Source organism: Kogia breviceps, chromosome 5 (genome assembly GCF_026419965.1).
Source record: "Kogia breviceps isolate mKogBre1 chromosome 5, mKogBre1 haplotype 1, whole genome shotgun sequence".
In the NCBI taxonomy this organism is placed as follows: domain Eukaryota; kingdom Metazoa; phylum Chordata; class Mammalia; order Artiodactyla; family Physeteridae; genus Kogia; species Kogia breviceps.
The window spans coordinates 13,115,032-13,139,973 of record NC_081314.1 but is presented as its reverse complement, the minus strand read 5'-3'; the positions used below and the strand labels follow the sequence as shown (position 1 = coordinate 13,139,973).

Below are 24,942 nucleotides of genomic sequence, written 5' to 3'. Positions count from 1 at the left end.
GCCTCTCCCGTTGCAGAGCACAGGCTCCCTACGCGCAGGCTCAGTAGTTGTGGCTCACGGGCCCAGTTGCTCCGCGGCATGTGGGATCCTCCCAGACCAGGGCTCGAACCCGTGTCCCCTGCATTAGCAGGCAGATTCTCAACCACTGCGCCACTAGGGAAACCCAAGGACTTGGATCTTATACTAAGAGCAACAGAAAGCCACTGAATTGTTTCAAGCAGATTAGGACACAAAGAGGTATTTTCATCAGTTCTGTATTGTGAAAAATCACTGTTGCGGAAATGTAGAGAATGAAGTGGAGGACGGTGGTAGCCAGGAGTAGAGCAGTTAGGAAACTACCGCAGGTTGGAGATGATGGTGGTGTGGGCTGCGTACAGGCAGTGAACATAGAGAGAAGGGGGAGGGTTTGAGAGCTATTTTAAAAATCAGCAGGACTTGATGTTGGATTGATATGGGAAGGAGGACTAGGAAGGGTCCAGGATGACCTTTTGGTTTCAGAATTGTTGAAACTATGTAAGATGTCCTCTATGAAGCTTGCATAGGAAAAGAAGATAGAATCCCGGAAAACACCAATTTTTGAAAGATGAGTTAAATAAAAGCCTTTAAAGGCTGAGGCAGAGACGGCGCCGAGAAGTCAGAGGAAAATGGCGGGGCGTGGCAGCCTAGGAAGCCGGAGATGATTTTAAGCCACCAACATGGTGTCAGTAAACATGAAGTTGGGAAGAGAGGCATCCAGTGGGCTCATGAGAGCTGATCGGAGCCTGCTTGTCGTGACTCAGCTGGTGATCTTGGCACAAGTGGCTCCGGCGTGATAGTGCAGGTGGGAACTGAGGGGTGGATGCGAGAGTGGAGGTGGACATAGTGAGGGAGACTCTTCTTTCAAGAAACTTAGCTCTGAAGGGGAGAAGAAAGGCAGACAAAGGCAACCAGGGTTAGAAGGCTGGGATTCCACCTGGCGGAACAGGGCGGAACAGAGGATGAGGTGGCAAGGGAGTTGAGAGTACTAGCGAGAGACTGGTTGTAGCCAAGCATTGTGGAGCCTGGGTTTAATTTAAGGAAGTGCAGACCTCAATATCTGACAGACACAAATGGAGGGTCAGACATGAGGTGTCTCAGGAAAGGCTAAAGAATCTGTGTTCCACATAGTGAAGGCTTAGAATTGCCGCAGTTTCCAGATTCTAATATTTATCTAGGTGTTTCTTCACTGCTGTGTCTCCAGTGCTTAGAACATGGTCTAAGAGAGCAGATCTTAAAGGTTCTCATCACAAGAAAAAAGAAATTATAACTGTGTATGGTGATGGATTGTAACTAGATTTATTGTGGTGATCATTTTGCAATATACACCGTTGGGCTCAGGACGGGCCATCCCAAAGTATGCCACAATGGCATATTGATTATTTTGAATTAAAGTTACTTAAGAAATGACCAGTGCAACCTGTTCTTCTATGGCCTCCCATGCAGTTGTAGGCAGATGCTGGTGGGGTGGAGTCAGCTAAGGGCTTGACTGCACTGGACATCGAAGCGGTCACAGCTAGCCCAGATCCAAGAGGGTGGAGGAATGGAGTCCACTTCTCGATACGGGAGTGGTGGGCACATACGGGGAGGGAAGGGATGGATGGCAGGCATCTTTTAAAAAAAATATCTATTTATTTATTTGGCTGCACTGGGTTTTAGCTGCGGCACTCAGGATCTTTGTTGCGGCACTCAGGATCTTTAGTTGTGGCGTGCATGCTGGATCTAGTTCCCTGACCTGGGATAGAACCCGGGCCCCCTGCATTGGGAGCGCAGAGTTTTAACCACTGGACCACCAGGGGAGTCCCACGGCAGGCATCTTTAGAGACAAGCTACCGCAAGGGATAATTCCCTTGAGAAAACCATGGCACAGAGAAGTTAGATAACTTACCCAAGGTCCTATAGCTTACCCGCTGTGGAGTTAATCCCAGGCCTCGGAGTTCCAGAGCCTGATAGGCGAGGCAAAAGGGTTCTGAAGCCCAAGAGCACAGCACAGCCTCTCATAGCAAAGCTGTGGTGGTTAAGAGAACAGCATCATCCATAGCAGAACCAGAGAGTTCCTGGCGTTATCTATCAGGAGTTTGGGAGGGAGGAAGAAATTCTAAAAATACTATGAATAGAAAGAAATGAGCATAGTACAAATTGGGCCAAATTTCAAGGATGATCTAAACAAAGCTCTTTGTATGTTGGGTAGAAAATACGGCCTTGTGTACGTCAAGGCAAATGGAAGGCTTCATACTTTTGCTTGTCTCTCTCCAATCAGGAAATGGAAGTGTGTGTGTATGTGTGTGTGTGTGTGTGTGTGTGTGTGTGTGTGTGTGTGTTGTTTTTCCTATAAGTAATTAAAATCTAAAACTTTTAGACATCTGCTCAAAAGGGTCAGACTTGGGGGGAGCCTTTAGCTGGACCAGAAGAGGTAGAACTGAGCTGTAAAGCAGCCTCAGAAAGGTTTTTCAAGCTCCTTCAGCGCCCCCTGCTGTACGATGTCATAGCACTGAGAGTGTGGGTCGTCGCTTACTTTAGGCAGGTCCTGGCCCTCTACGGAAGGACAAGGAAAGGCCGCCTCTACTTCAAAAAGCTTATTCACTTCACTGGAGCAACGGGGTGTTGCCAGAGAGAAGCTGATTCGTTCCCAAGTGGCCTGTTTCCCTCACCCTGACAACCTGAGAGAGAATATAGTTTAGGACCTATTCATTTCTAGCTTCTCCGTTTTACTGGGTCAAAAGACCAGGTCCCGCACATTGACTTGGATGTGCCCAGCTCCTGTGTACACGCGGAGACGTGGAAAGAGCCGTGGGCAATTTCCCAGGTATTTTCTGACGTTTCTCCTCCTAACGGGCAAAGGTGAGAATTCGGGGCCACTCTTCGTGTCACCTCCCATCACAGCGAGAAGCAGCCTCCTGGTCTGCTGTGGCTCATGCTGATATGACAACGGTCCAGCCACTGGGAACTGCTCACCGCTCAGCATCATTCTGAGAGCAAGGGAGGGGGCCCTGCCCTGGCCTCCTCCGGAGGTCCGCTCCCCTCGGGACAAAGAGTCTGCAGGGCCAGCAGAGATGGGCCCAGCCAGAGTCTGTGCCGTTCCCCAGACCGCGCTCAGCGTACCCAGGACCCGAGAATTCCCTGTCCCCTTCCGGGGCCTGCCCTGGCCTCTTCTCTGCCGGTGTCACTCTGCCAGGTCCCAGGGATGGCAAGGGGCAGCTGTGTGAAGGGGATTTGGACCGAGTTTGGGATGTCGTTTCCGGGTCCATGTGAGGCCCCCGGCCGTGTGGGGAGGAGCAGAGTTGAGGGTACGAAGGTGAGGGAGGACGGCCAGGGCCCGGCCCTCCTCATTCCAGCCCAGAACGCCGAAGAGATGGGAATTCCAAGTTCAGACCTGGCCTTCCAGATTGTTACGGAAGTATGTTTGTCAAGGGAAGAGAGTAGAGCGTATTTAATTAAGAACCTGTTAGCCCAGGGCTTCCCTGGTGGCGCAGCGGTTGAGAGTCCGCCTGCCGATGCAGGGGACGCGGGTTCGTGACCCGGTCCGGGAGGATCCCACGTGCCGCGGAGCGGCTGTGCCCGTGAGCCGTGGCCGCTGAGCCTGCGCGTCCGGAGCCTGCGCTCCGCAACGGGAGAGGCCACAGCAGTGAGAAGAAGAACTTGTTAGCCTGATTTATAACTTTTACATATTTTGATATATGAAATATACGCCTCCGTCTATGTGCTTTTGCAAACATTTTGCAAATGTTTGGGCACCGTTCCTCAAAATGCCTGGCTTTCCATCACACTGTGTACAAGCTCTGGGCCATATTGAAATGTCCATCCTCACCGCCACCACCCCCCCTTATCCGCAGGCATAGTCATTTCTCAATATCTAGGTCAAAAACCCCAGCCCCTCAGACCTCCGCTGGCCTTCGCCTCAGTCCCACACAGCAATCTGAGATCATTCGTTTTCAATTCCAGCCCTGCTATCAGACAACCTGCCCCTCCAGGCTGAGCCCAGAGCTGGCTCCTTTAGCCCTACGTTTCCAGCATCAGAACGGAGCTCTCAAACGTGAGGATCGCCGGGTCCTCATTCTAGGGTGACCAGCCGTCCCGGCGCATCCAGGAAGGAGGGTTTTCCCAAGATGCAGGACTCGAAGTGCTCAGCCCAGACAGTCTTGGGAGTGACCCTCACGGAGGAGAAGCTGTTCAGAAAGAAACAGGGCATCAGCGGCCAGGACACCAGTAGAACAGAGTGGCAATTTTAGTTTGAAACAATTAATGGGACTGTTGACTTTCCACCGTCCACCCCTCAGCCGTGAGGAAACTTCTAGATCACACAGAAATCTAGCCAGGCTGTGCAGGTCTGGGCTGGGAGAATGGAGGCCCAAGCGTGGTTAAAGATGCTTTCATCTTTATTCCTTGGAAGAACCTGGAAAGAAGGTGTTGTTTTCACCGTTTAATACTTAAATTATTCAATTAAATGATTTAATTTAAAGAATTAAGGGATTTTAGTAGGGGCAACTCCTACTAAAATCCTTTAATTATTTCACAAAGACTCCCTCTAGTCGCGTTTCTCTGAAGAAACATCTGGGGAACCCAACTCATCGTGCAGCTTCCAGATGCCCACACAAGGCATTTCGTGGAGTCCACTCTAAGGGAAGTGATGGCCTGTCTCGGTCTTCCCAGCCCCCCCCCCACCCCGAGTCCCCCATCTGTCCTTCCAAGTGGGGTGGATGGGTTTTCCTGCTGAGTCCCTTTCTATTTTTATCGTTAAAGCACCTGAACTTCCTTTAGAAACCACCCTTCAATCCCTTATTCCTCAACCCTACCTTCAGACCATGTGGGAAGCAGCGGGGGCTGGGTGGGTGGGAAATACAAGACTTCGTTTCTAGTACATTGTATGTCTACGTCTCAACACAAGAACAAAGAAACTGAGTCAGGATCTTCTCAATTGCCATAGACAGAATAGTTGGCTTTAAGCAAAACTGGATCCAAGGGCTCAGGCAAAGTTATATTCTCTCTGTCTCTCTCTCTCTCTCTCTCTCTTCCTTTTCTCTCTGCTCTACTTTCCTCTGGCTTCAGTCTCAGGCTGCTTCTCTGCAATTGATGGTAAAGATGTCCATGCTGAATGGTATAAAGTTTTCCTCCCCCCAGAAAAGTCTTCAGAAAGAGCAAAGACGTTTCTCATAATATCCTCCCCCAACCATCAGGGTCTGGATTCAAACCCAGGACATCCAACATCATGGTTGACACTCATAATCTCTACTAGTAGCACACGGTGATGTAAAGTCAGTCATAAGGACTGCAAAACACACAGCATTCAGCTAAAACTGAGCTAGGCACTGTGCCAGATGCTTTCACCTCTATTCCTCAGAAGAACCTGAAAAGAAAGTACTGTTTACACCGTTTAATAGATGCAAAGGTCCAAGTCCAAGGCCTTCAGCACTCTGAGCAATGAGAATCGACATAGGAAATGAGAACTCAGTTTCCCGGCAGTTCCTCGACCTTGGATGAAAATTGGAATCAGGAAGCAGAAGCCTTCTGTCTCTCCCCGTCACCTCATCTCTGCGTCCCCTTCGTGTTCACATTTACTCAGTTCTCTCTGTGCTGGCTGGCCTTCTCTGCCTCTCCCTGCCCGCAGCGGAAGATGCTGGCCATCTCTACAGGACAAGCAAAGTCTCTATCAGAGACTGACTGCCATGCCTGTGTGCTAATTGCCAATTTCTGGAAAAGGAAATCTGATTCCCACCCTCCCCAACTCCCCACTGAAGGGATTGGTTCCCCTCAGTCAGTTTACTCCTGGTCCAATGAACTCTGGTTAAAGGGACAGAGCCCTTTTAGAAGATGGCCGCAGAGACCCGACCTTGAGGGCAAACCATGATCCATAATCAGAGGTGGCAGGTGGGCTGGGAGAGGTCCTCAAGTGCCCATCACGTGGTCCCATGGGGACGAGAGCTGCTTAGTAACTGCATCAGTGTGACCCCCAAAACCTGTCATGGTGGCCTCGACTTTGCTGCCCAGCTTCCTGCGCCAGTCTCCCACTGCAGTTGTACTCAGGCAGTTATAAAAAAGTCTCCTGGGACTTCCCTGGAGGCGAAGTGGTTAAGAATCCTCCTGCCAATGCAGGGGACACGGGTTCGAGCCCTGGTCTGGGAAGATCCCACGTGCAGCGGAGCAACTAAGCCTGTGCGCCACAACTACTGAGCTCTAGAGCCCGCGAGCCACAACTACTGAGCCCGTGTGCCACAACTACTGAAGCCTGCGTGCCTAGAGCCCGTGCTCCGCAGCAAGAGAAGCCACCACAACGAGAAGCCCGCGCACCGCAACGAAGACTCAACGCAGCCAAAAAATTAAAAAAACAAAAACAAAAACAAAAGTCTCCTGGCATGGAGGTGGGCTCAGGCCTTACCAGCTGCAGGTTTTCCAGGTCTTTGTGGGTGAGAGGACGCATGACAATGTGAAGTGTGGGATTTGGTAGAGGTATTTGTAAAGGACGCCTCATCCTTTACATAAAAAAGTGAACTTATTCTGACAGAGTGTCTTCACCTCACTTTGTCAAACTGAAAACATGTTATTCTTAAGAAATTTTACACACTTGTTTATGTGAAACCTGTGTTTTTAATGTGTTCTTTTTGAGAAAAGTATTCCTTAAAAAAAAAAAGAAAGAAAACATGTTTATATCTGGAAAATGAGTCTTGTAAACAAGCCATTCACATTTGAGAGAAAGCCAATGGAGGCAGGTTAGGATTTAGGCTTAAATTCCTGACTGCTGCGACCTCCAACCCCCTGGTAAAAGTTTTAGCATGAAAACCCAGTCCGCCCTACCCTCTCTGAGATCAATCTTGCGACATCTCTCTGAATACTGAACCAGACACACAGGCCTGAAGGACACGCTCACCCTGTGTGGACCAGAGAGGAAAATCCTGCCAGCAGAGGTCACTGATGCTCCAGCAGGGACTCAGCAGGACAGCCCATTCCAGTAACGTGCCTGCCCCTCTTCCCTCTCTAGTAACTTGCTCCCGATTTCACTCATTGAGGGAAATAAATGTCGTTGTTGCACTGACCCAGTGCGTGCATGCTATCAGCAACTTTCTCGGTAGTACCTGCCTTTTGATATCCCGAACTTAAGGGTTTTTAGATTAACACTAATACTCAGAACGGGACAGACCGTAACAGGACATCAGGTTCTGCTTCAAACTTGGGTTGCACCTGACCACCCTTCCAGAAACTAGTTACACCTGCTTCTTACCTGGATGACTGGGAGGTGACCCCACTGCTCATACAGACACACGTGCACACACACACACAGCTGAGGGTATGTGCAAACACCCCTAGAGTAAGGCTGGGCGCCATGCTATGGCATGGCGTGGTACACCCAGAAGGGTGAAAAGAGAAGGTGCTCACAGAGAATGAGGAGCCTCTATGAGCCCCTTGTGGGCCAAAGACGAGCCATGGACAATAGCTGCAGACCACGGACCAACTTGCGAGTGCTCTCAAGTGGCCACCAATACAGCAAAGAGATGCCACCACGGGCCATCTACCCATTAAGGGTGGAAAGGAAGAAACTACATTTGTAGGATTGGGGAGGGCATAATAAAGTACCTGAAAACCACTGAATTGCCAAATGGTAGTACCTGTCTCATATAGTGGCCAAGGCTAGGATGCTGCCAGTCTCAGAGGCCAGGTGAGAAGACCACCGTTGTAAGCCATTAGGATATGTGGACTGTTCCCGCACGCAGGCAGCCAGGTAATTGCACCTCACAGCCACTGGCCAATCGACGTGCGATCGTCCCGTGAAAGCAGAGGAAATATAGAGGCATTGTGGCAGCAGGAAACCATCTGGGAAGGGGAGGTAGCTGTCCATTTGGGAAGAGTTCTGAGGAAGAAGCATGTGATCTAGGCCTAAGCTAATCAATGCGTTGCATTTCCATGATCACAGTGATTGGCTCAGCAGTGTGCATGTGACCCACTCAGAGCCAATGAGACTTAGCGACTCCTGGAAATGCTGTAAGAGAGAAGGCATGATTCTCTCCTGGCTGGACTCGGAGCTAGGGAGATACAGAGTCTGGAGGTTCTGCTTCCTCCTTGCCTGGAGCTGAGTGGAGCCACTTTGGAGGTCCTGAGATCATGACTATCTCAGTGGAGGAACCTCAAGACAGAGGGAAATGGAGTCCTGATGACACTGTTTGAGCCCTGAATCCAGCCACACCTGAAGTCAATGCTACTCCTGGGTTTCCAGCAAGGCAATGGACTCCCCTTGTGCCCATTAGAACTGCACTCCTGTGTCTCCTGAGGTGGGAAAGACGAGGAAGGTGTTCTCTGAGCAGGTTCTGACGTCTGATACCCTTAGGATTCCTGATATGCCGGTAGATCTGAGATAAAGCCAGTCAGCCGGGGCAAGCTGCTCAGGCTCAAAAGGTCACCGGAGGTTGTTCTCTTACAAACATCCAGACCATTCTGAATCTTGGCGACCATTCCTCACCCCAGAGTGGGAGCCGACAACTCCAAGGTATGAATTCGAACTCTAAGAGCGACACCAAGAGACCAGCATTTCTACGGCACCTCACCTGTAGAAAACAACACACAGTGAGAAGCATCTCCTTGAAATGAAAGTTGAAACTTCAACTTAAGTTTTAGAAGGGCTTCCAGCTGGAGAAGGATGGTAAATTAATTGGCTTATTCCCATGATTACTAATTTAAATATGTGAAGTATCACTGATTTTCCTTTATTCAAAGTTCTGCCTTTCTGTGTGTGTGTGTGTGTGTGTGTGTGTGTGTGTGTGTGTGTGTGTGTGTGTGGTGGTAAAAAAAATATCTAGGGTCATTTAGTTCTTTTCTGTCTTTTCTTTTTGAAAATCTCACGTGTGCAGCTTGATGGATTTAACATATGTAGACCAAGTGACTCATCTTCTCTGGGTGTGTGTCCTCACCTATCAAGTAAGTGAGGCAGCATTTCTAAACTCTCTCCTCAGATACCTCTTCCAAGCCAGTGACACCCATTCTGCATGTCTTTTTTAATAAAGTGGTTTTTTTAATTTTAATTTTATTTTATGGCCACTCGGCATGTGGGATCTTAGTTTCCCAACCAGGGATCGAACCCGTGGCCCCTGCATTGAAAGCATGGAGTCTTAACCACTGGACCATCAGGGAGGTCCCCGTTATGCATGTTTTGATGTAATAGCACCTGTATCACGATTGCAGTATGACTTTTACCCCACACCTGACACAGGGGCCCTGTATGATTGAAACGGGATAAATCTTCGTTAGGCTGAGTTCCCCCAAGGGCCGCCTTGACACTGCCTCCAGAAGAGCCCAGCTTTGGGAGCAGGATGCTGTTAACCAAAAAGCCCATGGCCTACCGGACTGCCACACTTGTCACAGTGCACACAGCCCGTGGCTAAGGGAAACCAGGGGACCCCATCATAGCCACGCTGGCAAATGCTCACACAAAGGGAATTTAATATTTACTGGATGGATGGATGGTTGGATGGATGCATGGTTGGATGGATGCATAGTTGGATGGATGGATGGATGGATGGATGGATGGTTGGCTGGCTGGCTGGCTGGCTGGCTGGATGGATGGATGGTTGGCTGGATGGTTGGATGGATGCATAGTTGGATGGATGGATGGATGGATGGATGGATGGATGGATGGCTGGCTGGCTGGCTGGCTGGATGGATGGTTGGATGGATGCATAGTTGGATGGATGGATGGATGAATGGATGGATGGATGGATGATTGGATGGATGGATGGATGGATGGTTGGATCTCTGTTCCAAATCCTTCAGGGAGAGGAAAAGGACTAAACAAAGAAGAAAGCCCATTCTGAGGTAAGCAGGCTGTTGTCTTGACAGGAAAGGGGATTCCCTGGCCATCCAACCTGATGCTTATTGTTCAGATCAATTTCCAGTTCCTCTGCAGTGTAACTGCACAATCAAACTCCCTGGAAATCCTCTGGAGTCCAGCATCTTGCTCTAAGCCATAATGAAACCAGAGTACTTATAAATTGTTTGCTGAAGGGTTGGCTTTATGCCTAATGATGTTAGATCCCCTGGGTGGGGGGAAAGGCATATAGATCTGTTAAGAGGCTTTGGATTGCAATCCACAGAAAAACCAACTTAACAAGAAGTCTCAAAGTAGGCAATTCTGAAGTTCAGTTGTGTTAACAAGGACTCAGGCCTTTATTTACATCTGTCAATGCTGTCCGTAATATCTACCCTCACAGACAGAAGATGGCCAAAGTCAGTCCAAGCATCGGACTCTTACACAAGTCCGAGAGCAAAAAGAAAGGGCAGCCTGGCAGGGCTTTTCTCCCTTCCTCAAAGGTCCTCAGCGGCCCACAGTTTAGACTAATACTTGGCAAAGAGGAAACAGGTGTTCGCAGTAAGTGTTATCCCCTGAACTGGGCTCATGGTCACCAAATGGCTGCATAAAACCTGAGCTCTCTGAGCACAGCAGGAGAAGAGATGAGTTATGAGTGAGCAACGAACATGGTTGTCATAGCACGGCCACACGGGCAGACACTGGAGATCATCCAGGCGAATCCAAATGGAACTAAATAAATTATTTTTTAAGTTTAAATAATCCACTTCCATAGTAAAATTGGATGACAGCCATGGACCGGGCAACCAAGGGCTCTGTGTAAAAAGCTCTGGTGGCTTCTGGAAGCTCTCAGTGACAATGAGGGCCTTCTTGCTCTATCACAGCTCCTCTGAGGCAAATGCAGAGACTTGATAAGTGTGCTTGGCCTCTTCCTGGGTAAAGGTCACGGCTCTCGGAGAAAGAGGCTCATTGTATGGCCTTGCAGAACAGTCATCATTTGTTCCTTCTCAGTGAAACTCAGCAGCCTGGGAACAGAACTGAGCACCCTTCAACTTCCCTGGCCAGCTCTGACTCAAGAGCACACCCACGGGAGCCTGGATAAATGGCCCCGTGAGGGAGGCATTGGGGGGCGGGTGGGCAATGACCCTGGGAGGGCCAGAGGTTGAGGGCAAGGGGTGATTTCCCAGGAAGTACCAAAAATGCCACCTAAGAGGCTCATGTACTAACAATTCGCCTTTTATTTCCACCCTTTCTCAGAAGTTATGGACGCAGGACCAAGGCTACCCTTGGTGCAGGGTGTGTGTGTGTGTGTGTGTGTGTGTGTGTGTGTGTGTGTGTGTGTGTGTGTGTGTTAGAGAGAGGCCAGGAGTTGGGTATGTGTGTGAGTGGGAGGGAAGTGGGCAGGGCCAGAGATCGAGTGACACCTGCTGTAATTAACCCACCCCCGGGGGGCACCCTGGCTAGAGTGCCACTGCTTTTTCCTCCCCCGCAGGGTTGGGAGGAGCCCATGAGACAAAGTGGGTACAAGAATAGGTATACATCGTGTCCTCTCTGGGCCTCTCTTCTACTTTCATCCATGCTCGGCTTCTACTCTTATCCTTTCCTCTTGTCTTGACATGTTCCATGTCAAGACAAGACCTGTCAAGACAAGACGAGACATGACTGCGGGAGTCAAGAGCCCACTGTCCCAAGAACAGGCTACGTGTGCCACTAGAGGCACCCAAGATTACTTCAGGATAGATGAATATTTTCTAGTTTAATAGGTTTGCATTTGTTTACTTTTCATTACCAAAAAAAATTGTAAGTTGTATGGTGGTCGTGAGAATTCCATTGGTTCTTGAGCTCTTCCTCCAGGAAAAGAATGTTGAACTCCCCCTAGTGCTGGAGGAAAGCGAGACCCAGATGGAGGGAATTTGAACGAATGGCACCTTGGAGTGTAAAAGCAGAGATTTCAGTATTAAAAAATCAAGTCTTTGGGCTCCTCCACATCATACTTCTGTTAAATATATGTCTCATCTGGAGCGCTTTCTATTTTTACATTAACAAAAATCTTTAAATTACTCAATGGAAATAGCTGCTTTCTAGGGGATCATATAGGGAGCTGGTAATTTCTGGATTGTACCCTGATTGCTAATTCCACTTTCAGCTAAGTCTTTTAATAAATCTCTAAATGTCTTTCTTTTTATCTCCTCATACAGGAATTTGCAGGACATTACTGACATTTCGATGAGTTTTTAGTTAAGAATTTTAAAGGTAATAACCATAGCCTTTCAAAGAAAGTTTCACTGAAATTAAATTTCAGTACCCCAGGGACTTCCCTGGTGGTCCAGTGGTTAAGACTCCACGCTTCCACTGCAGTGGGCTCGGGTTTGAGCCCTTGACGGGGAACTAAGATCCCTCATTGCCACGTGGCCAAAAAAAAAAAAAAAAAAAAATTCAGTACCCCAAATAAAAAGCTACATCATATACAAGATTACATAGCTCACGTTTCTGTACCAATCTTTTAAATAAATTCTTCTTTTTCATTGCAGACTCAAGGTAACTGAGACATCTAGTGACCAGTCCTAAGAAAAACAAATTTCTACTGATAACTGCGTTTAAAGAATTCACCAAATCCGTTTTATGATAACTGTGAGTAAAACTATTATTCCGCCCCCTGCCCCCAATCTTGGAAAACCTCTTCATGGTGCTTCCTGGACTTAATACTTTTCCAGGTAAAAAACATTTTCATGTCACAGAAGCTCAAGAAATGTTTCCCACATTTAGTGTTCTTGTTATAACAAGTATTCCCATTCCCTCAGTCCTACCGCATCCTCTTCCAACTTTTAAAGCAATTGTCTCAGATAGAAAATGCCTCTCAGGAATTCCCTGGTGGTCCAATACTTAGGACTTGGAGCTCTCACTGCTGTGGCCTGGGTTTAATCCCTGGCAGGGGAACTAAGATCCCAGAAGCTGCACGGTGCAGCCTTAAAAAAAAAAGAGAAAGAAAGAAAATGCCTCTCTTCTTCAGTGGAATTTGAGTTTAGGGTCATATCTTGTTTTCTGGACCTCCAGTCACTAAGAATGTACATATAAGTTTAAGGTATTTAAATTACTATACACACAACACACACACACACACAGGTAACATCTATTTTCACATCATGATAACTTTTTAAAGTGAATTCTTTCTTGAATATGAGAACAAAAGCAACAAAAGAAGAAATAGATAAGTTGGACATCATCAAAATTAAAAACTTTTTGCTTCAAAGGACATCATTGGAAAATGAAAGAAAGACACCCCTCAAACTGGTACAAAACATTTGAAAATCATATATCTGATAATGGACTTATATCTAGAATATATAGAGTACAATTACAACTCAATAATAAAATGACAAATAACCCAATTTAAAAATAGGCAAATGAGACTTCCCTGGTGGCGCAGTGGTTAAGAATCCGCCTGCCAATGCAGGGGACGCAGGTTCGAGCCCGAGTCCGGGAAGATCCCACATGCCCTACGGCAACTAAGCCCGTGCGCCACAACTACTGAGCCTGCACTCTAGAGCCCGCGAGCCACAACTACTGAGCCCGTGTGCCACAGCTACTGAAGCCTGCGCACCTAGAGTCTGTGCTCCACAACAAGAGAAGCCACTGCAATGAGAAGCCCACGCACTGCAGCAAAGAGTAGCCCCAGCTCACCGCAACTAGAGAAACCCTGCGCGCAGCAACAAAGACTCAACACAGCCAAAAATAAATAAATAAAATAAATAAATTTATGAAAAAATATAGGCAAATGATCTAAATAGACATTTTTTTCAAAGAAGATACACAAATGGGTAGTAAGTACATGAAAACGTGCTCAACACCATTAATCATCAGGGAAATGCAAATCAAAACCCCAATGCGGTACCACTTCACACCCAATAGAGGGGCTACAATAAAAAAGAAAGATAATAGCAAGTGTTAGGAAGCAGGTAGAGAAATTGGAACCCCCATGCACTGCTGGTGGCAGCGTGAAATGTTTCAGCCTCTTTGAAAACAGTCTGGCAGTTCCTCAAAAGATTAAACATAGAGTTACTATATAACCCAGTAATTCCACTCCAAGGTATATACCCAAGAGAAATGAAACTATATGTCTACACAGACTTGTACATGAGCATTCATAGCAGCATTTGGCTATTCATAATACCCACAAAGTATAAACAACCTAAATGCCCATCAACTGATGAAAGGATAAATAAAATGTGGTATATCCACACTGTGGAATAATATTTGGCCATAACGAGGAATGAAGTACTAATACATACTACAATATGGATGAACCTGAACAACGTAATAATAAGAAAAATCCAGACTCAGAAGATCCCATATTACCTGACTCCATTTATATGAAATTTCCAGAATAGGCAAATTGATAGAGATATCAAGTATCCGCGACTGCCAAGGGCTAGCTGGAGGGAAGTGGGGAGTGCCTCCTGATAGGCATGGAGTTTCTTCTTGGGGTGAGGAAAATATTGTAAAACTGATTGTGATGATAGTTGTAGAATTCTGTGAATATACTAAAAACTGTTGAAGTATACAACTTTCAATGAGTGAATTGTATGGTGTGTGAATTTCGCTGTTACTAAAAAGTGAATCATAAGTGGTAACACATTTGAAATAATCAGTGAAAAGATTTTCACCTCTTTACAGGGCCTTAATTGTCTTGTGTTCAAGTATTCTGAAACACCTTGATGAACAATATTAAAGGAGATACCCTTTAAAATATTTAAAGTGTCTTACAAATATAAGGAAGTACACACAAATGTTGATGCCATTATTATCTGGTCAATGTTTATTAGCTCCTTCATATAAATTCTTAATAAATACTTGTTGAATAGGATGTAAAGGGGTGAATCGAAGTTCTAATAGATGTATTTTGGGAAATAGTGAGATGATTCTAATAGTTCATTTGGAAGAAAAAACAAGAATAGGTAATAAAAATTCCAAGGGGAATAATAATAAGGAAGACTTAGATACTGAAAGTTATTAAATAATTATTGGAGTTAAATATGTATGGTATTGGCACAATAATTGACAAGCTGCTGGAACAGAAATAAAAGTCATGAAATTGATTTTTTATGTATAAGATTATGAAGTTTATAATAAAAGAAGGAACAGAAACCAATGAAAAGAAAGTGGTCTATTAAACACATGGTGTTGAGATTACTTCCTGTTTAGGGGATATATGTGAAGCTTGGTTCAAACAGTACACTCAATTTCAAATGACTTGAAGAGCACAGTGGAAAATATAAAAATCAGAAAAACAAAATAAAACCGAGTGCACATATATTGGGTCTCTGGAAAGAAAAGATATTCTGAGCAAAAAAGTGGTGATAAAAATGATCACAAAGGAAAAGATTGAATCTGGATCTATAAAAATGGACAATTTCTATGAAAATATTACAAACAAGGCTACACACACCACACAGACTATGAGAAAATAGCAGCACATCACATATACATACAAATGGTTCTAATCTGATGTATGTAAATATTTCCAAGAAACCAACAAGGAGAAAATATGCTTCTCCTCCTACCTCCCCAAATAAAAAGGATCAGAAAGAGGTTCCACTTCTGATATGGAACCTGGAGCCAGGAAAGCAAATAAAAGATAAAATATCAAATACCAAAACACAGGACTTTTAAAAAGAGTTTGGAAATCTGTCCAGACTAGCAAGCCAACATTTCCTCTTTGACATTGACACGAGAAAACCACTGACAGGAGACCCTGGGAACTCAGCATCCTTTAAGTCAATATGCATTTCTCCTAAAACGGACAAATAGGCCAAGGTGTGCATATGTGTTTGACATACAATGTTTGAAAATATATGTGTTCCTGTAAAGTATAAGTAGTAACATCTTTGGCCAGGATTCCATTAGCTGCTATGTTTGCACTTTTCCAGTATAATAACAGGTGTTTACAATAATGACTGAGGAACTGCATGTTCTTGAAGTTCCCTTTCAATAATCTTTTATTGTGCTGTCCCACCATGGCTAGAGAGTGTATTTCTAGCACAGATATCTGTGTCTTCAAGTCACTCATGCATACATGGCACATAAGGGTCATTGTCCCACTACCTGACTCCTTTTGTGTAACAGAAATTTTACTACAATTTAATATAGAAGATTCCTTTATCTGAAACATGGAGAATGGAATTAAAGCTACTATTTAATAGAAAAAGAGTAAGAAAACGGTACATTTTGGTGAGGAAATGAAGTCAAATTTTTATTTTACTATTATTGATTTTTAAAATAGATCTTTATTGGAGTATAATTGCTTCGCAATACCGTGTTAGTTTCTGTGGCACAACAAAGCGAATCAGCCATATGCATACACACGTCCCCATATCCCCTCCCTCCATTTATTTTTATTTTCATTTTTTGGCCTTGCCTCAGGGCATGCAGGGTCTTAGTTCCCCCACCAGGAATCAAACCCGTGCCCCCTGCAGTGGAAGCGCGGAGCTTAACCACTGGACCGCCAGGGAAGTCTCGAAGCCAAAGTTTTAAAATGTAAAAAGTTTCAAATGCCAGAAAAGATCCTCAATCGGCAAAAACTAGATCGGACTACAACGTGTTTATTTGTAAACAGATATGCGACGGAGCAAAAAGCTGGATTTTCTGTTTTCTCCAATAGGTGGCGCTACACTAGCACCCTGCCTCATAAACACAGGCAGGGCACAGGCCACGGGGAGCCACGAAGCCCACTTCCTGTAGCAGTGATCATGGGATCTATTATTTATCTTTGATTGTGGCCCTCGAGGACCTCCCTCCAGCACAAGACGTAACCTAGCACAGGCCCACACACAGAGAGGCACTCGGTGAAGTGTGTTTGAGGGTGACTCCAATCATTCTTCCTAAATTCATTTATTCGTTCACTCATTTACACAGTCAGTAAATATTTATTGAGTGCCTATCAAATATCGGGTGGGCCCCATGCTTGGGGCTGGAGATATAATCGTGAAGAAAATACATGGAGCCTGTCCCTGTGGTTTAGTGGAGGAAACAGACATTACTGAAATGCTCACATTAATGAAATAATCCCAAAGTGTGGTAAGTGATCCAAAGGAAACATACAAGCCATATAACAGTACCGACACCAGGATAAGGTGAATCAAGGCAGAAAGGCGGCATAAATATGGACGAACTTCTGTGCAGAATGAAAGAGCAATTGTCGAAAATGTTAAAGTCTACCCTGTGACTATGTATTAAGTTATTAGGAATATAGGTAGCACTCTTTAAAATCACCCACCACCCTTGCCATGGTCACCAATAGACACAATAACCAACAGGACACAGAAAAATTGCCCCATTCATCTCCCACTAAAGATTACACTTCAGCCAAAGTCTGCGATGCTTCCATAATTTTCTCTCCTAAATGGCTTTCCTTCCTCTAGCCTCCCTCCCTCAAAATGTAGTAAATCCAGCAGAGGCTGCACATAACCTACAACTTAAATTTCCCCAACATGGTTTTCTTCGTGTCAATTCCCTTCTCATGAAAAAGTCAGAAGGTCTGACTCTCTCAAAGCTGACATTCCAGTTCCTCACACTGTTACTGAAGGATCTCCGTGACATGCTCTAACTTCCTTTCAGTCTGCTTCCCATAGGCCCCTATACAAATCCTGTAGGCATTTCTTAGTATACCTACCACCCTGGAATAGACATTGCCTATCTCCCTTCCCTGACTCTGTTCCATACCTTTGCTCCATGCCATTCCAGGCATCTGTGTAGCTTTCTTTCTTACCGATAACGATGCCTTCCTTAAAACAAAACCACCAGCTTTTCAGGTGTTAAAGTCCTTTTTTTTAAAAAAAAAACAAAACAAAACATTGATGATAGGAATAGGGGTTTGTTTTAAACATACTTGCTTGGCGAAATAAAAAAATTGATAGCTCACATGTGGAATCTAAAATAAGACACAAATGAACATACCTACAAAACAGACAGACACACAGACTTACAGAACAGACTTGTGGTTGCCACGAGGGGGTGAGGGGAGGGATGGAGTGGGAGTTTGGGGTTAGCAAATGCAAACTATTATGTACAGAATGGATAAGCAACAGGGTCCTACTGTATAGCACAGGGAACTGTATTCAATATCCTGGGATAAACCATAATGGAAAAGGATGTGAAAAAGAATGTGTATATATGTATAACTGAGTCACTTTGCTGTACAGCAGAAATTAACACAACACTGTAAATCAACTAAACTGCAAGAAAATAATTTTTCTTTTAAATTGATAACCCTATGTTAGTCTTCCCGTTAAAAACATTTTATTACATTGATCTTTTGAACTGTAGAATCAGGGAAGCACAGTGCTACAAAGAAGTCTCTCGTGGCAGGCTCTGGCCTGACTTCATTTGGGAGAGAAGATTAGCCCACACCTGGGAGGGCTGTCCTAGTCCTGACGCTCTGTGATTCCAGGTCAACAGACCTCAAGGATGGTAAACAGTTCTCCCGTCTGTTAAGATTTGCCCTCAGAGTTCTGGTTTCCTGTCTGAGGATCTACATCGTCTTCCGTCCATTCGCTGGACAGATACAGTCTGCCCACAGGCTGCGGTCTTGGCCTTGCAAGCCTCTATGGAACTACCACATTAGAACATGACATGTGATAGGAAAAATGATCAATCTATATAATGGTGATCATTTCATTGTGAAATACCCAAATACGCTGCTTTCTTTTTTATTTCCTTACACTGTCCTTCCCCTGCCTCGTATTTCCAGTGGTTTCCACTTGCCTCAGGGAGGTTTAGTGTCGTTACAGAGGAACACAAAGGAAAAGAAAAAAAAAATTAAGTATCAGCTTCCAAATAGGATTTTAGTATTTTTCCGCCAGATGATCTTAAAAGCTAGGTTTCATAAGGGAGAGAAACGATGTTCTAGATTCCTTTATTTCTCTTGTTGGCATATCAAAAGTCACTTTGATCATAGAGTTTACACAGGGAAGTAGACAAGGAAAAGAAAGAATGCCCACCCCATCCCTGCCACCCTACTAGTCCTAGGTTGTCAGAGGTGGTGCTGATCTCCCTTCTCCTGATTCCACCCAAAGTGGGCAGGTTTGTTAAGCAGGTGGGGGAAAGATTGAGGGCTTCTGAAGCCTTCATCTTTGGGACTCTGGGAGGGGCTTACCTTGCAGGTTAGCTGGCACCCCACCCCCAGGAGTGGCTACATCCCGATTTAACACAGTAGCACAGCAGCACGATTCTGCAGGGAGAGAGGCAGAGTCTAATTTCCTGGGCTGCCCCTAGAACCAGCGTGGAATAAATTGGATGAAGGAGTTTCCACCTAGTCCATAGAAGAGGCCTGGAAAGTAGCTGAGTTGAGAGCCAAGAGACGGCCACACCTCGGCCATCATGAGGGAAAGGTGAGTCGGCAGCAAGATCCAGGGTGAACATTCTAGGCAAGAGCCCGATGGAGGATAAGGGGTCTGCAGCAGCAGCCAGAGCCGCGGCAGAGTCATCCATGAGCTTCCAAGCCAGGAGGAACCAGACCATGGGTACTGGAAATGTAGCCTCAACGGCAGGTCCTCACTGAGCTCCCAGGGATGGGTTAGATACGACCCAGGAGTGCCCAGACCACTCCCGCAGCAGAAAGCAGCAAGGAAGCAGAAGAGGTTGCACGCATCTGAGGGTTCGATCTTCTGCCCTCTGTCTCCCCAGGGTTTGTTAGCCCCAGCAGTTGCCTGAGAGACGTAGCATTTTTTACCTAAAGAGATGGACCATTTACCTAAAATGTCTATTTAAATTGTGCCAGAATAGTTCCCCTTCTCTTTAGTGGTTGGAAGCTGGTAAGGAAGATGAGAACAATTTTGGAGAAATGAAATGCTACATCTTCTTTGCACATTTGTGAGTAGGGTGAAAAAATCTGCAACTCTTCACACATATGAGTGTTGCCAGCTTTCCCCATCCTCCTCCCCACCTGCTAAATTTGGTGCTGCTTGAGCTGCCTCAGTTCCTCCCATCCACCCACACCCAACTGTGGAGAAGAGCTTGGAAGGTCCAGATCGGATCTCTGGAGAATCAGGGGAAAGGAAGAGAGATAGAGTTGGTGTAAGCCACACGGGTAGATTCTAAGGGAAAAAGTGGAGAGTAGGGAGCATGAATGTTGTTTAGAGGCATCAAGTGGGAATGGGAGGAGGCCACAGAGAGATGTAGGGAGAGAACGGGTGGGTGAGAGCTGCTATTCTGGGGAAAGAGGGTGAGAAATGGAGGGTTGGATATTAGAGAGAAGGAAAGGTATTTTGATAAGAGCTGCACTAGATTACATACTGACCCTTATTTATATTCCTTGAGATGCAAAGTAGAAATCTTGTCAGGACTTGGCTTCTTTGAACCCCACTCCCTCAGGGACTGGACCATGTGGATCTCAGGTTTGACAGGTCTCTGACTTACACACACAGTGACCCTGCTGCTATATAAGAGATGTGCTAATGTAGAGCAGGGGGTGATTTTGCCTCCCTAAGGACGTTTGGCAATGTCTGCAGACATTTTTGATCGTCACAATGGGGAAGGTGCTAGTGGCATCTAGTGGCTTAGAGGCCAGAATGCTGCTACACATCCTACAATGTGCAGGACAGATCCTATAGCAAAGAATTATCTCAGCCAAGATGTCAACAAGGCCGCAGTTGAAAAACTCATACAGAAAAATGGAGGAAACAGGCTGTTGTTTCCTTACATCGTCTCTTCCCAAAGACCAAATGAAAGACGGCTTTTTTTTTTTTTCCATTTTAAACATTTCAAGTTTGTGATATTAATTCTTAAACAGCACTACATACATACAGTGATATCAGCCAAATCATAGAATTCAGTTTCCTAAAAACATTTAAGGTAGGAGAGTTTCTATTGAAGAATTCCACACCCTGTGAAAAAATAGAGTTGAATATGAAGGTTTCTAGAAAATTCATGAAAAGCCCTTATACATATTTTTATTCTTAATATAAGAATATAAACCTAGCACACCAAATTAAATAACTATCACATTTAAGACATGATCATATACCCAGAGAAAACCACAATTCAAAAGAACTCATGCACCCCAGTGTTCACTGCAGCACTATTTACAATAGCCAGGACATGGAAGCAACCTAAGTGCCCATCAACAGAGGAATGGATAGAGAAGATGTGGTCCATATATACAACGGAATATTACTCAGCCATAAAAAGGAATGAAACTGGGTCATTTGTAGAGACGTGGATGGACCTAGAGAGTGTCATACAGAGTGAAGTAAGTCAGAAGGAGAAAAACAAATATCGTATAATAATGCATACATGCGGAACCTTGAAAAAAGGTATAGATGATCTTATTTACAAAGCAGAAAGAGAGACATAGACATAGAGAACAAATGTACGGATACCAAGGGGGAAAGGGGTGGGGAGGGAGGAATTGGGAGACTGGGATTGACACATATACATTATTGGTACGATGTATAAAACAGACAACTGATGGGAACATACCGTATAGCACAGGGGACTCTACCTAATGCACTGTGGTAACCTAAATGGGAGGGAAGTCCAAAAGGGAAGGGATATCTGTAGGTGTATGGCCGATTCATTCTGTTGTGCAGTGGAGGCTAACACAACATCGTAAAGCAACTATACGCCAATAAAAATTATTTTAAAATCAAAAGATGTGATCAATATGAGCGGTCATGGTTACTCTCCATCTTTTTCTCACTACTAGAGAATCCTCAGAATCTAGCTCTCCTCCCATCCCACCGCTCAGCACACTTTCACTGAGATCCTAACAAATTTCTTTTGTGTTGTTCCAGATAAGACATCTACTAAAATGGATTACTGGGAGTAAGGATGTAGCCACAAGCTGATAAAGCTCCCTGGAGATCTGACCATAGTAACAAGCATGAAAACAACTTGCAGCTCTGACATCAATTTTCCAGCTTCTACAGCAACCCACAAAGAAATGGAAGATGGTTAGATCTAGCCCACTACTAGACAACGGTTCACGACCCATGAGATTCTGCTCTCTTCAGCTACCTCTGCCCCAAATGAGCTGCTTGTGACATACACAGGTCCAGCCCAGGGGAAGGATTGCAAACCCCAGACCCTGCCTCCTTCCCTTCCACCTTCTTCCTCTGACTTCTGAGACGTTGCCTTTTCTTTGCATCTAAGCTTTCTGCAAAGCTCAGGCTCAGCCCAGCATGATTATGTGGTCTGCTCTGGTTTCCTTTGTGGGTTTTAAATTCAGAATCCTGAGCTCATCTATTAGCAGCTTCTCTGAACAGACCATCTCATTCATTTGCTCGTTCATTCATTCATTTATTCATTCATCATTCAGCAATCATTTAATGAGTGCCTTCTGTGTTCTTCCATATTTTCTAGGCACAAGAGAGGCAAAGACAAAGAAAATATTGTCCAGTTGTAATAGGGAAAAACAAATCTGACTCCATATTGGATGGTTTCTTTTACTTTAAACTTCGTATTCTGTTGCTTTTGCTACAAGTGAAGCGTGTTGCCTATAGTCTGAAATATACAGGATAACCCATTCTCAAGGCTCTGACCTTTAAAGGTATAATACTTTTCCATTCACATAGAGATAAACAGTTGTAGAACAGAGAATAATATTTGTGTTGTTGGATGTTTACAGGAACATCGTGACCTAATCTACCTGGACAGCTGCAGGAACAAAGGATCCTGACACCAAGGAGTTTGGAACAACTAGCCACACCTCCTCCCCTTTTAGTATAAAATAAGCCTGAATGCTAACTCAGGGAAGATGTTTCTTTGGGACACTAGTCCACCATCTTCTCAGTCTGCTGGCTTTCGGAATAGAGTCGCTATTCCTTGCCCCAACACCTCATCTCTCAATTTATGGGCCTGTTGTGCAGCGAGCAGCAGTATGAACTTGGACTTGGTAACACAATCTTTGAGAATCTTACATAGAGGTGAACAAATGGAAGGGTAAATGTGCTTTGGGCATTACAGTGAATGTACACACAGGGTACTATACTGACACCAAGAAAGAAGAGGCCAGCTCTACAGAGCAAACCAGATGAATCTCCGGTGTTAGGCGTTATTGAAATATTTTCAGTTGAACTTATTATTGAAAGATAAGTAGGTATGTTGGTGTGGTGTACAGAATTGGTTGTCTACTCTGAGGCTATTGTTCACTTTTCTTTCTCACAACATTGGTTTAGTTCAGATCTCAGGCAGAAAAGCACTTTGGGAAGGAGAGTCCATCTCCAGATTGAGGGGTATTGATGTTGATCAGGCTAAGACAATTAGACATTCATCATGATTGCAAATGTGATGTTAAGGAGAAGACACCTGGTCCGGGTTGGAGGGAGTGTAATGGTGGGGGTGACTTCCAAAAAAACTGTCTGGGAAGGGTTTTCCCCTCTAATAAAAAAAAAGAGAAAGAGAGATACTTTAGGAGAAAATGCTCATTCCTGTCATTGGATGTTGAGATGTTTAGAGCTGCAGCAGTCATCTTGTGCTCATGAGGTCAAAGGCAGGAGAATGGCAAAGAAGCTAACTCAGAAGCTTCATATTGTTGAGTGGATGAATTAATCATCCTGGGGCTGTGTACCTAAGGACTTCCCCCCCAGAAAAAAAATTTATTGTGGTAAAATATACATAACATAAAATTTACCATCTTAGCCATTTTTACACGTACAATTCAGTGGTACTAAGTATAGTCATATTGTGCAACCGTCACCTCTGTCCTTCTCCAGAACACCATTCATCTTGCAAAACTGAAACTCTGTACCCTTCAAACAATAACTCTCCCTTCCTCTCCCTCCTCAGCCCTTGGCAACCACCATTCTACTTTCTGTCTCTAGGATTTTGACTACTCTAGGTACCACATAAAAGTGGAATTTTTCAGTATGTGTCTTTTGATGACCAGCTTATTTCACTTAGCATAATAGCCTCAAGTTTCAGCCATGTTGTAACACATCAGAATTACCTTATTTTTAAGGCTGAATAATATGCTATTATATGTATATACCACTTTTTGCTTATCCATTCATCTGTCAATGAACATTTGGGTTGCTTCCAACTTTTCTCTATTGTGAATAGTGCTGCCATGAACATAGGTGTACAAATCCCTTTGAGAATCTGCTTTCAGTTCTTTGGGGTATGTACCCAGAAGTGGAATTGCTGGATCATAGAGTAATTCTATTTTTAATTTTTTTGAGGACCCATAAGGACTTTTTTATGGACAAAATAAACTGTAACCGTTTAAGCCATTTTCTGACAGTTTTTCTGATACTTGCAGCCAAAAGCCTCCTACCTAGTATGGTGAGGGGTTGGGGTAGGGAGGATATCTTGGACAAAGGGCGCAGGTGGAGTGCAGCAAACCTGCACAGGACCACCTGGCACATTTAGGAAGCTGCAAAGAGCTCCACATATCAGCCCATAAAGTGCAGGACTATATCATTTGTATCTGTTGTTGTAACAACAGAACCCATCCTAGTTAGGTTAAGCAGGAAACAAATGCATTAAAGGTTCTGGGTAACTAAGAATCTCTTGGAGGGTCAAAGAGTCAAGTGGAAAGCTTTTCATCTAAGAACAATACCCAAGTCACACATCTGGTCAACACACACAGGCACTGTGGTTTGCACAGGATATAGTAACACAGGCCTCTACCTTTACTGCCTGAGGTCTTTCTGCTATACTTTACTGCCTTCACCAACAGTGTCTTCTTCTTCCTCTGAATTAAAGTCTCTCATGGCTAAACCTCCCTGGGGGAAACTGAGTCACATGCATGCGTCCCAGCTTCAAGAGAGACTTGACCTTGAGAAGGTGGGACACAATGTTCTGAGGCTCATTCAAATTCAGTAGGAAAGAGTGCTGCGTTTGATTAACAGTGTGTGCCATGGGTATGAGAAAGGGAGATGTGGGAGCGTATTATGGACTGAACATCTGTGTTTCCCTGAAATTCATGTTGAAGCCCTAAAATATGTATTGTGGAGTGTGGCTGTGTTTAGAGATGGGGTCTTTAAGGAAGTAATTAAGGTCAAATGAGGTCATAAGAGAGGGGCCCTGATCCAATAGGATTAGTGTCTCCTTACACGAAGAGACGCCATATAGCTTGTTCTCTTTCTCCATGTGCAGGCATCAAAGAAAGGCTATGTGAGGGCAGAGCAAGAAGGCACCTTCTG

The 24,942-nt window shown here is 44.9% G+C and overlaps 1 protein-coding gene across 2 annotated transcripts in view; it reads left to right on the top strand.

Moving 5' to 3' along the window:
* Positions 1–22,691, top strand: part of ZBTB38 (zinc finger and BTB domain containing 38) — a 104,778-nt gene extending 82,087 nt beyond the window's left edge. The window contains exons 3-4 of one of the 2 annotated variants that reach the window (XR_010840618.1): positions 12,334–12,433; positions 22,425–22,691. The gene's annotated coding sequence lies outside the window, so the exon portion shown is untranslated. The remainder of the gene's footprint in view (positions 1–12,333; positions 12,434–22,424) is intronic. The other variant, XR_010840617.1, reaches the window with a different exon arrangement.
* Positions 22,692–24,942: the final 2,251 nt, after the last annotated feature.